Raw genomic sequence first — 17,065 nt, 5'->3', positions numbered from 1 at the left:
AGCAGTTGAAAGATAATAAAGCCACATAGGATTACAAAGAGAAAAGAAAAAGACCAGTAACGCTACAGTTCGCAACACAATATAAAAGATGACAGGAATGAGGCTATCACTGAAACACTACATATCACAAGTATTTGATGGGTGATTAGTACGCGTAGAAAGCATCTTCATTTTCTTTTTGAAATGACAAGTGGTATTACTAGTTACAGCTTCGTCAATTATGGAAGGAGACACATTGCAAACTGCAGAAATTTGGTTATCAATGTGTTGGGTGCCGTAGTTTGTCCGGGCACGACTGGAAATGAAAGAAGTGACTCGCAGACTATATCGTACGTTTCTGTTGACGTACTTGTTTCTGAAAGATGTGATGTCCTGCTTTATTTTATTATAAATATGAACAGCAACTGAAAGCTTATAGCACAATGGGAAAGGAGGAACATTGAAGGACTGTAATAAGCAGTCACCCGAGGAAGCATTAGGAGAACATGCGCACAGAGCTCTTTTTTGTAATGAAAATAATCTGGCTGTGTCAGTTTTGATGCAAGTGCCCCAAATTAAATTGCAATACACCAGTTGTGAATGGATGAGGGCAAAATGCAACTGCTTTTTAGCCTGTATGGGCAACAAGTACCTGATGCGATTTATCACACCAATATATCGAGCTACACGCAAACGGACGTGATTTACATGGTCACCCCAGCCTAGATCACTACGAAAGATTACGCCCAGGAATATACAAGAATTTACGGATTCAATCAATGTATTAGAGAGTTTTAGTATAGCGTTAGCGCGATAGCGGACGTAAGGGAAATTACGTTAGCGTACCGCAAGTAACTTATCCCCACAGACAGTTTTAGTGTAGCGTTTTGAAAACGCTAAACGCCATCTGCTTGACATGGATGCCAACGGTCCTTCTAAAATGGTCGACATTGCCGCTAACTTGCCAAAGTATATTATTACCAAGTTTTTTAAACGACTTATTAGTGCAGCGTTCATTTTCGTCTGCAAAATGACCCCGAAATTGAAATAAAATGAAATAAAAACGTAAAACTGGGGCGCCATCTAGTAAAGGCCATGTTAACTACAAGCCGTTGGAGCAAGAATATTTGCCATCACATGACGTCTAATGTTCAAAAAAACTTTTGTAAATTTAATATAAACTTTCTTTACATAATTTAAGTCCATGAAACACCGCGAAAAACCTTCAAATCTATTTTTGTCTCGTTCCAGACGTTTTTGCTAGGTTTCTGTTGAGTTTCGGGCCGTTGCAGACGGTAGCAGTGCAGCTTGAGGTTCCATTAGGCTTTCGCGCTCCAGAATTGAGAGCTTATCTCAAAAACTGGGCTGAATTGCAGCCTAAACTTTATCGTTGAAGCAAGGTAAGTCATAGCGAAAAGCAAAAAAACCAGTAGTTGCCGGTAAACATGCCGACCGGAATCGCAAGAGCTGCTGAATCGGCTGAAGCGGGCGGCTCTCGCTTGGAAGGACGCCGCCATGTTTCCACGCTAAGGGCGCAAAAGCCGCAACTGCCGCAACGCTAAATTCTGAAAATTGCGTGCGTACGCTAACGCTATTTCCCCCGTTAGCGTTCTGCGCATGCGCACTCTGGACCCGCTATTCCGCTATGCACGCAATTGCGCAAAGCCCGCAATACTAAAACTCTCTATTGTTAAACTGGAGTCGGATGGGATAATCTATAGCTTATTTTTGGGACGGAAAATGATAAACTTTGTTTTCTGGACATTCAGTTCCAATCTGTTGACTGCAAGCCACGAGATAAGTTCATGTAGCCAGGAATTTGAACGACGCTTGAGTTCACGAAGATCTAAACCGGAAAAGAAAACATTCGAGTCATCTGCATACAGAGCAATGCTAGAATAAGATGAAATGTTTACTATATCATTGATGTATAGTGTGAAAAGAAGGGGCCCCAGTATGGATCCTTGGGGAACGCCAAATTTGATTAATTCTGCGTAGGATGTGTCATCATTTAGTCGCGTGTACTAAGTGCGATTTGTCAAATAGCTTTGTAGTAACCTGTGACGTGTTCCGCGGATACCATACGTGCGTAACTTATGAAGTAATATGTCGTGCTTGATTGAGTCGAAGGCTTTGGAGAAGTCAAGGAAGACACCAACAGTGTAGAGCTTATGTTCAATATTATGGATCAGACTGATTTTTATCTCGAGCAGAGCTGCCTGTGTGGATTTTCCGGGCTGAAATCCGTACTGCTCCTTGCACATGATATTGTTGGAATGCAGGAATTTATATACCCTGGTGAAGATCACTCGCTCAGCAACTTTGCAGAACAAAAGCAGTATAGATTTCGGACGGTAGTTATTGGGATTATTTTTGTTACCTCCTTTAAATATTACTGTAACACGGGCAGACTTCATTTTATTCGGGAACTCTCCTGTAAGTAGCATTTGATTACAAATATGCGCAAGAGGAAGGGCAATAATCTTAGCAGCAGCTTTTATTGCGAGTGCAGTAATGCCCTCTGGGCCAGGAGAGCATGTATTACGAAACGAGTTTATAATGGAGAGAATTTCATATTCAGAAGTGGGGGATAAAAATATTGAATGTTCACAAGCTGGGAACAAAAAGGAATCGACTGATTTTACAGCTGGAGGAAGATTATACGAATTGCAATTTCCTACGTTTAAAAAATGGGCATTCAGCTTATTGGCGAGAGAGACACCGCTCTACATTACTCCATTTATTTGCATTTCCGACGGAAGAGCATGTTGCTTCTTTCCAATGAGTTTGTTGATGCTTTGCCACAGTGATCTAGTGTTTTGCATTGATGAAAACTTTAGACGATAAAAAAGCGACTGCCTTTTTTAAATCAAGGTTTAGTTTATTTCGAAACTTTTTAAACTCCTTAAAATCATCTTGCTTGCGTCTGTCAAGAAATCGTGCAAATAACGTATTTTTTTGTTTAATATGCTTCAGAAGGTCACCAGAGATCCACTCCTTTCTTGCTTTCCTACATTTTCTGACTTCTACAAGTGGAAAGGCTTTGTCGAACGCATCCAGTGTATTCTCAAGGAAGATGTTATACGCGGCAGATGGGTTTTCTGTTTTAAATACTTCATTCATGCCAGTTTCAGACAGAAGTAAACAAAATTTGTCAATGTTCTTTTGGTCATATGTTTTGCGTATAAAGACAGAAGTATTTGGTTCCTTCGCACGTGAAAAAAGTGCAGAAAAGGGAAGGTGCTCGCTTTTTCCCGAAGAGAAAACACCAGACTTGGTATTGCAGGGTGAAAAGTCTGTGAAAGATACATCGAGTAAGGTTTCCGATTGACAACTTATTCGAGTGGGAGTATCAATGATGTTGTCACAGCCATAAGATAACATCATTTCCATTAATCTCATTTGTGTTGGATTAACGTTCATAGTGTCAATATTTTAGCTCACCTAGTAATACAACATGCATTTTTTGTTGACTGGTAAATTCCAAAAAAGGTCCAACAAACTGGGAAAACATATCCACATCACTGTGAGGGGGACGATACACCACCATTATAGCTATATTATAATACAGGATGGTAACAACTTCAAAATTGTCAGTCACCAGTGAATAGTTGTTCAGTATGTCAAAACGCAGGTGCCTCTTTATGAACAGCGATACTCACCCTCCTCGTTTATTTACCCTGAACTGAGATACGTCTTCATACCCTGCCAGTGGGATAACATCCTCCTGACAGCTAAACCAAGTTTCCGTAAACGCTAAGAAATCAACTTTGTGCGATAAAGTTTCTATTTCGCCTTCGATATGCTCCATTTTATTTTTTCAAGCTCTGAGCGTTTAAGTGATAGATAGATACTGACTTATCTACAGAGTAGCTAGCATTAGTGAGCAAGTCTTTAAATGTATTCGTATTGTAGTAGGGCATGGTGACAAAAAGCGGATCCTCGTATAAAGTGCGTATACGAGATAAGACTACACTAGCTTAGCCAAGTCTTCCTCGCACCCAATCCTGATGGCCTTTGCACCTGCTTCCTTTCGAACGTAGACCTTCCCTTCCTTTGTCAAGACAAATTCGTACCTTTTCTTTGCCGGCGGATTTTGCAAGCCACAGCAGTTTTTTATTCAAGACAGTCAGGTTGTCAACAAAATAGACACCGTCCTTGAGGCCTGCACGCTTAGCCATCCAGTTTGTTTTTGTCAATCTTTTCGCAAACCTAATCAGTACAGCCGGCACAGTATCTGGTCGACCGGACAGACGGTGCAATCTCTCAATATCGCTCTCAGTGAGGCAAGGCAAATCGAGCTGATTGGCAAGGTCGTTCACTTTTTCCAGCAAGTTTTCATTTGCTGAGAGGGGCAATCCTCGAATTTCCATGTTTTGACAACGACTGTATCGTTCCATATCATTCAATTCAAGTTTAAACTTTCCAATGTCTTCTGCGTCCTGTTTCTTTTCAATTTCGTCGACCCTCTTGCGAATATCATCGATTTCTTTCTCATGCCTATCAGACGTTAGTAGCAGCTGATCATATGTATCTGACATGTGTTGCATAGACACTTCAATGCTGGTGACAGTTTGTTTTAGGGATGATAAATCATCCACCTTTGCTGTAAGAGCGACTAAGGATTTGCTTATTTCAGCAAGGTGCTGAGCCAAAATTGGGGAGGGAGAACCTGAGTATAGAGTATGAGTATGGACCATTTGGTATGGACAATCTGCTATGCTTCTTTTTATGAATGCCTTGCAGCCAACTGGTACTGTTATTGTGTAAACAGCACAAGATACTGCCCTACTGAATTTGTCGTCGCCTGACACAGAATGTTAATACAGTGCACGCGTGCCCGCTTGTCATTGTGATATTTACCTTTATCAGATATCTCTTACTGTTTGCATGTATATACTCGATTACGACGCTAGTTAGAAAGACCCAAGCCTGCGAGAGGCTGCGTAAGGCCGATCAAACTCTACGCGCTGATTTAATGGTAGTAGAGATGCGTGCAGTATGAAAGGTAACATAAAAGTGCGTGGCGCTGCTAGCCGTCCGCGTGCCTTTGGCCACTCTTAGAACGGAGGCGAGTGCCGAAGCAGGCGTGTGTTGTCTACTCGACATTGCAGGGCGGCAGTACACGCCTGAGGCTTCAATCGAAGAGTTCTGTCTTGGGAACTAGTTTTTGAAATTTGAGGCAACCCGGTCGTGCTTGTGACGGGCGTGTGGCCGGCCCGCAGTGCCACGCTTTGGGAGTAGACTTTCATATTCCCCTTGCTGACGCGTACACAACAGATGGGAGGTGAGTCCTATAGAAGAGGACTCCCCGCTCCACGTTAAGTACCACGTATAGCACTAACATTGAATCTGGAGTGTTCTCGTTAGCGAGATTGGCCTGAATAGTTAATTGTTACATTAAAAAATATAAACGTCGCTATTTGATACCTAATCCTGGCACTTAAGACAGCATTTACAAACTACTACAGCGTTGAATTCATGCATTAAGAGAGCCGCCTACGATATAACTCTGACTTTTCGCCTTTGGACCACTTTCCGTCATTGTTGTAGAATTACATTGGTTATGGATTTATTATGTGACCTAAATGGCCAAGATAGTTTTAGTAGGCTAATCTTAAGCCTGTCCTTTCCTTCCAAAAGAGCCTTGAAAGTTACAGGTTTTGGGCAGTGGAACAAAGGAGAAGCCCGCAAGGACCAGCACGGCCTGGCACCACGAATTCCTGCGCTAACAATCCCACTTCAAAGCTTCATGCTTTCAAAGTCCCCTGGCTGCTTTCTTCAAATAAACATGATTTTTCACAAACCGCCTCGTGTCATAATGGACGTTTAACGGTCAAGAACAACAAAATACTACAACAAAGAATAAAACAGAAAATATAAGTAAGCGAAAAACAAAGTCTGGAAAAAAACAGAAAACAGACTTTTCACATTTCCTGTCGTCAAAACAGAAAACGTATGCTAAAAAACAGAAAACCTCAAAACAGAAAACGTATGTTTAAAAACAGAAAAACTAAAGACAGAAAACACAACACTGCAGACATTTCCTGGCAACGCAGCTGCCAGAAAATTTCTGTATTTTTCAAGAAAAATTTTTTACAGCGTACAGTTAGGTGAGGAACGCCGGAAGGAATGGTTGAAATGATGAAAAATGATCCACGTTGTTGTTGGCTTCTGGTGGAGTAGCACATACCCACAGTGGAGGAATGGCCAGGGTGCGTCGCACATTCAAACACTGGTTACTCACTGACGTAATTAAGGTAGACTGTCTATGGTAAAATTTTGTCAAGGGAAATAATTTCGGAAGTTATATCTAGCAAAGGGATCTCCATGGCGCAATGATGTAATTGTGATGAAGTAATCGCAGAGTATACAAGAAGCAGAATAGAAAATGGAAGCCGTACTCGCGCGAGGGGACTCCCGAAAGAAGCTCTTCGAGGGAAAGCAAACCACCGACAGGAACGGAGAAAGTGATCAAGTGATATAATTTCGCCGCGTGATTCGGAAAGGTTCGAAATAGACACCTCGATTAACACAAATAAAGCTTTACTCGTGGCATTCCACACCACAAGAGGGTCATGAACAACTCACATTACCGCAAACTGCATAAGCGGACACGCGAAGGGAATGCCAGGAGAGGCTCTTGACTCAAGGCGTGCAATTGCAGGAAACGTTCAAAGCGGGATATTGTTAAACGCATAGTGTTTGGAATAAATGCGACCAGACGTTCGCAACGGGCGCTCTTTGTTAAAGGTCAGCCATCCCATTAGAAGCAATGCCGCAATGTCCAGGCACCTATTGAAAATGCTCTTCTTTAAAAAATCGAACGGAACGACTAAGACCGTGCCTCGAGCCTTCAAGCCCAGTAACGGCATAAAGTTTATCAGAAAGTATAATGAGCTCATTAATATTGAAAAATATCTTTTCTAAAGCTAAGACAGTCGCTAGAAATTCCGGAATGATTATAGGTGTATAATCACGGCCTCGAAATGAATAACGTTTTTCAAGAGCCCTGGAAGAAATGCCAATATCTGCCGTCTCATTTTGTTGGGAGACATGCGTGAAAACTGCAGTATGCGTAGAAAAATGGTCCAGATACTTCTCGATAAGACCGTTTAACGCATCTGCAGGAAAATAATTTGCATTTCTACGTTCCTTAGGAGGGTGTAGACAAAGCAGACTGCAGCATTAGTCTGCAGATTGGGAATTTGTACTACGGAACTGAATGTGACAAATTTTCGACACCAGTGAATTTGTGAACGCAATCTGCGGCAGCTTATACCTTGGCGAAATGACACCGGAAGAGAGAGCCCGTTTGTCGTCAACTTGGGGCTAGCTAATCCTGGAGTATGCTCTAAAGCTGTTAGGAGGGCGCTGCGGCCGCCGAGGTGTGTGGACGTGCTCCCATCGGCTTCGTCATCTTCACATGATTCCGCAGCGATTTCTATCTAATTTCGCCGAAATTCTTGCACCATCAGTTTTGTGAGGTTGCAAGGAATCCGTGGATACCAAATTTTGAGGTGGGCCATCATTTCTGACAAATCTACAAGTACTTTTCTGCCGTGTCCACGCCGCCGTCGAACTGCGCCTAGGCGCGCACGCCAGACGCTAGCGTCTCAGCCGACGCGCCTGCTGCGCTCGGTGCAGGAACGCGCTAGCTCGGCGAGACGCCATCCGCCCTTCGCGCCGGGCGCGACAGGAAGAGAATGGCAACTTCTACCGAGGCAATGGATAGCTCTGCGGAGGATTTACCAGCAGCGCCGACTACTTCAGCAACAGCTAATGGACAAGAGGTCGAGACGGGCTGGGAAGTGGTGACCAGCCGGAAAACGAAGAAGGAACGCGCCCCATCATCCACTGCTCAACATTCACAGAAAGCAAGCGACGGCCAGGTGAGCTCTTCTCGCACCCCTCCTAACATTATGAACAGGGTGATAAGAGCCTCACGCATGCCACCCCTACCGCAAGACAACATCAAAATAGTGCTTCGCCCAAAGGGCGGCTTGAACTTACGAAAGATCGGACCTACCTTAGTGAGCAAAGCCCTCATGGAAGCAGTTGAACTTAATCCTGAGCAGGCTAGGGTGGACATTATATGTCCCAATATTACGCAGAACATCATGGTGGCGAGCACGCCCTTTCGAGAGAATGCAGACAAGTACGCGGATGTAAAGGCTATCCGAATAGCCGGAAAAGAGTACGCAGTCAGCGCTTACGAAACTGCCCCAAGCGACACCTGCAAAGGGGTAATCAGATACATTGACACTGCCAACGATCACAGAACGATTGAAAGAAACATCGTAAATGGCCGCAACCCCTTGGCACTAGCGGCGAAAAGAATCAAGAACTCAGGGTCAGTGATCATTGTGTTTGATGGCCTTCGCGTCCCAAACTTCGTTAGATATGGACCCACCCTGGTACCCTGCTACTTATATCGCAGACAAGTAGACATATGCTACGTATGCGGCAAGCTCGAACATCGTGCGGACGTTTGCCCCTAGCCGGGCTCCACCCAATGCAGGGGCTGTGGCCTGCCTAACCCCACCTCATCCCACGTGTGCGATCCGAAATGCAAGCTGTGCGGGGGCTTGCACGCGACGGCGGACAAGGTGTGTAGGAAATGCTATCTGATTCCATACGTAGTACGCGCTCGACGACAACGAGCGCGACTGGAGCAACTAGAGATAGCACAGCTAGTCGCAGAATACAAGCAGCACGCGGAGCGAGGCCAATCTGTTTTCAAGACGTCGGCACGCAGCCGCTCCCGCTCTCAATCACGGAGCCGCACAAGCAGGAGTCGTGCACAGGTGCGCTTCGGTGGAAAGAACAACGGAGGCGATGGCACGAGGGCGGACAAGGTCACAGGCGCTACGACGACCACTCCAAAGGAAAGTGAGTCCCATAACCCAGATAAAGAACGGATAGCTATGTTAGAACAGGAACTAAGAGAGCTAATAGCTGCTTATAATCAGCTTAAACTCGAAATAACTGAGATAGGTAAAGCGAACAGTAGTCAACCAACGCGCACTCCCGAGCCATCAATCGATATGGAAACTCCCCAACTCGTTGAGGTTGAGACACAAATGTTAGAGTGGGCGATTAAAAGGATTGAAAAATAATAGGGCCCCGCCCGCACCGCTAAGAGCACAACGGGCTAAGAGGTTGAGAGACAGATATTAGTTTGGGCTTAAAAAAGAAATAAGAAAAAAGTGCCCTGCCCGCACAGGTTGAGAGACAAAAAATATGTTGGGGCTTGTGAAAAGGACTTAAAAAAAATATGCCCCTGCCCGTGCCACTAGGCATAGGCAGCGCGTCAGTCTCATAATCTGAGAGACAAGCTTTAGTGTGGGCAATTAAAAGAAATAAAAATAATAGTGCCCTGCCCGCACCGCTTACAGCACAACGGGCTGATCTGAGAGACAGATATTAGTGTGGGCTTAAAAATAAATAAGAAAAAAAGGGCACTGCCCGCGATCTGAGAGACAGATATTAGTGTGGGCTTAAAAAATAAATAAGAAAAAAGTGCCCTGCCCGCACCAGATCTGAGAGACAGATATTAGTGTGGGCTTAAAAAATAAATAAGAAAAAAAAAGTGCCCTGCCCGCACCGTCTTTCGACAAGATCTGAGAGACATTGAATAGGTTGGGGCAACCAAAAAGGAAATAAAAATAATAGGCCCCTGCCTGCACCGTTTACACACAACAGGCTTAAGCCAATTGGAAAATAAAAGAGGATGCCCGTAGGCAAGTTGTAATTTGACCACCCGTGGGTGGAAAAATAAAATATTAGGGATAATGCTACATTAGCGACCCACAGCCGAGAGAGCGGGCCCGGGGAGGCTCCCCTGACCTCCCCTGGGAAGTAGCGGAAAGGGAAATGGGACGTGGGAAGGGAATGGGGACAGCGAGATTTTTGCTCTGATCCTTCAATTATCTCGACTCCATTACTGGCCCGCCTGGCCAGGGCAGGGAGAGCATCGAGATTGCCCAATGGTGCGGCCCCACTCACGGGATGCCCGACCACCCACCATACGCAACGGGCTCCGACCGTCGGAGACAGGAAAACCTAACACGGGGTCAGTAGCTACCTGGGGCTCCTCATCGCTCACTAGAAGGCTTTTCCCACCTGCCGGCTACTAGCCGTTGAAGGTTTTTCGCGGTTTTTCGGACACCGGAAGTATGTGTGATTGTCCACGCCAGTGGACGCCCAGTTCGTCAACGGCCTCGCGGCCTCAGAACCGGTCAGACTCCGGGGGGCCCATCTGTGCTTCCTCCAACCATCCATGCACTTATTTCCTCTCCTAGCTTACTCTTCTCCTACTGAGGAGAGAGTGTTCAAGGCTGGGCGACCGGGCCACTAACCAAGAACGTGGCTTAGGATGAGATGACCCGGGCCTACTCCACCGGTACTCCACACATCTTCGGTTTTCGCCAGACTCTTACGAGGCAGTACTAAGCCCTCATCCCCCGGCATCCCGCAGGCGGTTAAGCCTGCGGCCGGCCGTAAGGCCGCTTCCCCGGGGCGGCGGTCCTCAGAGCCTGGCCACTATGAACCCCCGCGCGGACCTGGTTTCTCCGTAACCAGAAACCGACGCGTCGGTAGCCAGACTTGCACGCCCCCGCGCGCAGAGGAAGGAAGGTAGCATGTATTTGAAAACCTTTTGGCGTTTTGACATGCCTTCCGGGCCGGATTTCGTGGGTCCAACCTGAGTATAAACCCAGGCCTGCCTCCGCTCAGGCATCGGACCTCACGTGCACGACTGGCCCTCACAGTCGTCTGGGAGTCGCTGCCACTCCCAATGGGGGTTTGCATCCCCAGAGGATGGGTCCCGGCCATCCCATCCCCACTGCTGGCATTGCACCGAAACAAAGCCTAGTAGCCGAAACCACACCGGCCCGTATTCGGTGGCGGGGGGGGCCACGAGCAGGCTGCACAGTCAGATTTCCCCCCCAGATCTGAGAGACAGGAAGAACAACACGAAGAATGCCCGCCTCCTAAAAAGCGCGCTGTAACGCATCCGCGAATAGCCGTGCGATCAATTGTTAAGGACGCCATGGACGGCATGAGCGAAAATATGAGGCTAATGCACGAGAGCATGGTGCGGATGAACGAGAAAATGGACATATTTAGCACGCGAGTACAGAAAATGGAAATGTATCTGAACAATGCGGTAGTACCGGCGATGGAGACGACGAGTTCACAGCACATCGGAACGCAAAGCCCACCTCGCGATGGTCTCACTGCAAGCGATGGGGGCTACAACGGTCAACATGGCAGTGCCAAATAAGACACGCAGTCTCCGCGTCTGGCAATGGAACTGCAGGGGGATCGCCTCTAAAAGGGCGTTCCTCCTGCAGATGGTCAAATCACAAACCGAGAAGCCACACGTCATCCTGCTACAAGAAACACTCACAACTGAATTGCCCCTTACGGGCTTTAAGGCCGAAGCCCACAGAAACGAGCAAGGCAGAGGCGTCGCTTTACTGATTGGAAAGAAGATCCCATACCTTCGGCATGACATCCGCTACATAGCCTGCTATCTAGAACACCTCACGACCGAGATCATACTGAACGACCACGTAGGGAACAAGCAAAGAATCTTCCTCACAAATCTGTACAGCAGCCCTAAGGATACGAGGCAAGCGTTTAGAGGCATTCTGGGCAAGATTGCGCACATCGCCAAAGATAGTCCGCTGATTTTAGGTGCAGATTTCAACGCCCCACACCAGGCTTGGGGCTACGCGTATCCCTCTAGCAAGGGAGATCGTCTTCTCACGACAGCCTCCGATCTCGACTTAACGCTGATCACAGACCCGGAAACCCCAACGAGATGTGGCACTTCCACATGTCGAGACACCACACCGGACCTCACTTTCGTCCGGGGCCTAGAGAAATGCGCTTGGCGCAACTCGGGCATCGACCTTGGCAGTGACCACTACATTCTCCGAATTGATACAGAGATACCAGGAAAGAGGCAAAGGGAGTACAAACTAATCGATTGGGACAAATTTTGTGCAGTACGGACGCAGCGATCCAACTCATCCGGAGCAACCACAAAGCAAACGATAACGAGCTGGACCAAGCAGGTCAAAGCCGACATCGTAGCCTCAGAACGAACGATTACCAGGGACGTTAAGGTAGAGAGAATGGACAGTCCATTAGCGAATCTTCTCGAAGCCAAACATTCCATTCTAGCCAGGTGGAAGGGGCAACGTTTTAACAGAAGACTACGAAGGAAACTTGCCGAACTCAACAAGACCATTGAAGAATACTGCGTGGTTCTCTCCCGACAACAATGGGACGAAGTCTGTAACTCCCTAAACGGACAAATACGCAGAGGGAGTGTATGGGAGCTCATAAAACACCTCCTCGACGAACAAGGAACAAAGTCCAAAACTATGCCACGGACCAGGCTCAGTAAATTAGCACACTGCGCGAAGCAAACCGCTACTGCCGAAGTCCTTGTGGATGACCTTGCCAAACGGTACTTACCGCTTAAATCGGGGCTACCCAGTACCCTACAAAGGAAGAACTATGACGGTGCCCCAAACTCGCAGCTAGATACCAACTTCACAGAAAGCGAAGTACACTTTGCAATTCACGAACTCAACAGTAACTCTGCAGCAGGCCCCGATGGTATCACAAATCGGGCTCTCCGAATTTTAGAGGACGGCTCGGTCACGTTCCTAACGCAACAAATCAACGAAGCCTGGAAAACTGGCAATCTTCCTGCCCAATGGAAACATGCAAACACGGTCCTCATGCCAAAGCCAGGCAAGCCGCTGGGCCTACCAAACCTAAGGCCGATCTCACTAACGCCCTGCCTAGGAAAGCTAGCCGAGCACGTCATACTTAATAGACTATCGGAATACGTAGAAGAAAAGGAGTACTTCCCCTTCAATATGATTGGCTACAGGCCGGGTCTATCAACGCAAGACGCTATGCTACGAATCAAGAAAAGTCTGTTGGATCGCTCCACACGAGACACCAAGGCGCTGCTGGGGCTCGATGTGGAACAAGCTTTTGACAATATCCAACATCAAGCCATTCTCAAAGCTATATCTGACCACAATCTCGGAACACGCTTCTACCGCTACGTCAAGGCATTTCTGGGATCGAACGGCCACTCTCCGGATAGGCGAGCACGTCTCGGAGAGCTTTGAACTGGACGATAAGGTAACACCACAAGGCTCAGTACTTTCACCATTCTTATTTAACTTGGTGATGACAAAGCTTTCTCGCGCACTGTGTGAAATTGCTGGTGTAGAGCACACCATATACGCAGACGATGTCACCATCTGGAGCACCGGTGGCAGCGATGCGGAATTTGAAGCTCGCATGCAAAAAGCCATCACGGTTACCGAGGACCATCTCGCCCCAATGGGACTTCGCTGCTCTTCCAGAAAATTGGAGCTGCTCATCTACCACCCCCCAAGACCAGGGCGCCCGTCCAACGACGGGCGCAGACACCCCACTCTATGCATAGAGTTACACGACAGGGATGGAAACCGCATATCTACGGTTGACAAAATACGAATTCTAGGACTAATCATCGAAAGCAACGGGTCCAACTCGGCAATGTTGGACAGCATCACGATCAAGATTCCAAACGCGATCCGGATGTTTCGGCGCATCATGAATAGGCACAGGGGATTGAGCGAGGACAACGCCATTAGAATGGTCCACGCTTTTGTACTCTGTCACATCACATACGTGGCTGCGATGCTCAACTGGAAAAAAGTACATCGGAAAAGGCTCGAAGTACACATACGCCGAGCTTTCAAGACAGCGTTGGGGCTTCCCGATAATGCCTCCACTGATCTACTCTTACAGCTAGGAGTGCACAATACCCTTGCCGAAATCATCGAGGCACAGCACACGGCACAGATCGCACGCCTATCAAACACTCAAGCGGGCAGAGAGACTCTCGTCAAGCTCGGCTTGAACACCATAGCAGAAAGGGACAACGTCCTGCAGTTACCTAAAGTCGTGCGAGAAGCAATTACAGTGTTCCCCTTCCCATGAAACGTACACCCGATCCACAATCATGGAAGAAGACTCGCCCGCGCCAAAGCCCTCGCTGCGGACGCGGCAAGGTTTCCAGACCAGACAGCTTTCGTGGATGCAGCGTACATACCGGGAAAGCATGCCTACTCGGTAGCAGTAGTCGACGGACACGGGCGAACGCGTAACTCACTCAAACTTTTCACGAAGAAACCAGAGGTAGCTGAACAAGCAGCGATAGCACTACCTCTCAAAGACTCGAGCTTCACAAATGTGTACAGCGACTATAGAGCCGCCACTCGAGCTTTCGCCAAGGGCGGAATGGACAAGACGACGCTACGAATCTTAGGCGGGAGTAACATCACCGATCACTCCATCGTATGGTTCCCGGCACACATGGGCAGCTTGCGGGGTGGCCTGCGGAATCTCAACGAGATCGCACACGAGGCGGCGCGAGGGCTCATCGGCCGCGTCCCTCCGGTTTCCCCCGCTACTCCACATATCGAATACAGGGATCAATTATTCACGTACAACGAGCTCACTAAGCACTTTTATCTAGGCAGACAAGCGTTTCCCCTCCCGGATAAGAAATTAACCCACAGCCAGTCGGTCACGTTACGCTTGCTCCAAACGAACTCATACCCCAACCCCTGGCGCATGAAGCACATCGACCCAGACTACGACGGACAACATGTGTGCGACCAGTGCAGTGAACGTGTAGACTTGACCCATATGCTGTGTGGTTGTGCATCAAGTGACGCCTACGCCGAGAACAAGGAACATTGGGACAAAGTACTAAAAAGTGCTTCACTTCACGAACAGCTTCGGGCTGTCCAGGAGGCCCGCGCGGCGGCGGAGAGCTTCGGGCTCTCTGTGCCTACGTGGGAGCTACCCTCTACACCTGGCGCCTAGCCGAGTGTCCTTCAGGGCCCCTACTGTGGGAAATAAAGTTTTACCACCCCCACTAAAGCTCTTAGAAAAGTTCGTCCTATTCGAATCTGCAACTGCGTGTTTAAATCCGGTATCCGTGCGTCCAAGAGCAGCACAGCATTTTACGCTTTTTTTGGGAGTCTAAGGCAAAGGCGCAGAGCGCGTCTCTCCCCCCCAAAAAAAGAAAACGAAGGCTGACGCTTGTCCCTTGAACAATCAGAAACAAGAAAGCAAACAAATACAAGTATGAAGCCGCCACGGTGGTTTAGTGGTTATGGCACTCGGCTTCTGACGCGAAAAACGGGGGTTCGATCCCGGCTGTGGTGGTCGCATTTCGATGGAGACGAAATGATAGAGGCCCGTGTACTGTGCGATGTCAGTGCACGGTTAAGAACCCCAGGTCGTCGAAGTTTTCCGGAGCTCTTCACTACAGCGTCTCTCAGAGGCAGAGTCGGTTTAGGATGTTAAACGCCACAAATGAAACTAAACCAAATTCAAGTAGCGGTCTTACATAACATTTATACAAAAAGAGTAAGGTGTCTGCACGCACACCAAAATTTTGGTTATGGGTTCGCAACAACATGCCAAGAAGGCAGTCACGTTTTAAGCATATTTTTCCTAATTTTCAGCCGCCAGTCTTAGTGGGGATCTTAAATATTTCCCAGGTATTTCACCTATTCAACCTGTAAGACTGGGATGGATCGATAGAGGAAGATGTAAAGAGGCGATATGCTCCGGAAAGCAAAGAGGGCGCTTTTATTTACCTTTGAAACCTACCTTAGGATGTCCAGCTAACTTGCAAGATCTCATACAAAGCGTGAACATGCTTAACAGAAGAAAAAAATGCAATATCTTCAACGTGCACATAAACTGTGACACCCTGGTGGAGGCGTGAGCATCGAGCCCTGAGGCACGCCCCTTGATTGAGCGTTCCGCACATTTTAATCGGCAGGTTCATGCTTAGTTCCATAGATTTTAACCTTCTGCCACTGAGAAGGGGCTTTAATAGCTGTACTGCCTCCAATGCCCCCGTTCTGATCATCCCTATCGTCATCATCATCGGTCCATTGCAGGCCGAAAGCCTAATTTTCCTCTAATTATCTCTATCCTGGACTAGTGCCGGCCAACTTATTCATGCAAACTACGTAATCTCACCAGCCCACGCGACTTTCTGATGGTAATTCAGAAGTGGAAAAGAAATATCTATCGCTTAAGAGCTTTCGTCCACACAGAGCTACGAAGGAGGTTCGAGGTTAGCTAGCTTTTGAAGCGAAGTACTGTGCTCAACGCTGTGGTACGCCTTTGCAATATCCAATGTAGCAGAAGCAGAGACCTCCTTGCGTTTCACTGCAGCCTTAAATCTGCTCTCCAGGTTCATTTGTACGTAGCAAACAGAACACCAGTAGCGAAAACCAATCTGAGCCTCACTAAGTCACGTAGAGACGAAACAATTAAAAGAGTAGAAAACTGAGCTAGCTGGTTCATACTTCTGGGTGGCTACAGCAGGAACAACAAAACGTGGACGCAGAAAGAAACACAGAGAACGTGGACGAAGCTGACTGTCAACCCAGTTGACAGTCAGCTTCGTCCACGTTCTGTGTGTTTCTTTCTGCGTCCTCGTTTTGTTGTGCCTGCTTTATCCACCCAGAACGAAACAATTATCGTGAGGTATTCTCCGTTTCATACATATCAGTCAGCGCAGCCAAGGCTGCGGCGCCTGTTCGCGCTTTTCGTCCGCATCGTAATGTAGTGCATTAAAAGTAAAAATCGTAGTGAACTTAGAATTAAAGTAAATGTTGGTTGATATTGGAGTATAATGATAACGGTGTGTTATTTTGCAAAAAGATCGCTTTTTTTATGTTCTTCAAAGCAGAGCGCATAAGTTTTTTGTTTTTTCTTTCCGCTCCCTCCTGTATCAGGTTTTCGCAGCTAGGCCGACCGGTCATGTCATATGCTTGAGTTATTCACCTGAAGCATTTCCTTCCTCCAAGACCTGATTTTTTTTTTTTTTGTGGGAGCACTTACCAGTATTTAAAAACTCACTTGTTGAAACATGTAATCGGTTTTGAGCAAGAAAATTTTGGTGCGCTGTTCTCTTTACTGTAAAATTACCGACCGTACAACCGCTGTAGGCCACTCACATGATACGCGT

The 17,065-nt window shown here is 47.2% G+C and overlaps 1 pseudogene; it reads left to right on the top strand.

Annotated features, from left to right (window-relative positions):
• Positions 1 to 7,694: 7,694 nt before the first annotated feature.
• Positions 7,695 to 16,846, top strand: LOC149325417 (uncharacterized; annotated as a pseudogene).
• The last annotated feature ends 219 nt before the right edge of the window (positions 16,847 to 17,065 follow it).

Source organism: Amblyomma mixtum, chromosome 10 (genome assembly GCF_055824585.1).
Source record: "Amblyomma mixtum isolate Tamu chromosome 10, ASM5582458v1, whole genome shotgun sequence".
Lineage (NCBI taxonomy): Eukaryota > Metazoa > Arthropoda > Arachnida > Ixodida > Ixodidae > Amblyomma > Amblyomma mixtum.
This window is presented reverse-complemented; position numbering and strand designations above follow the sequence as displayed.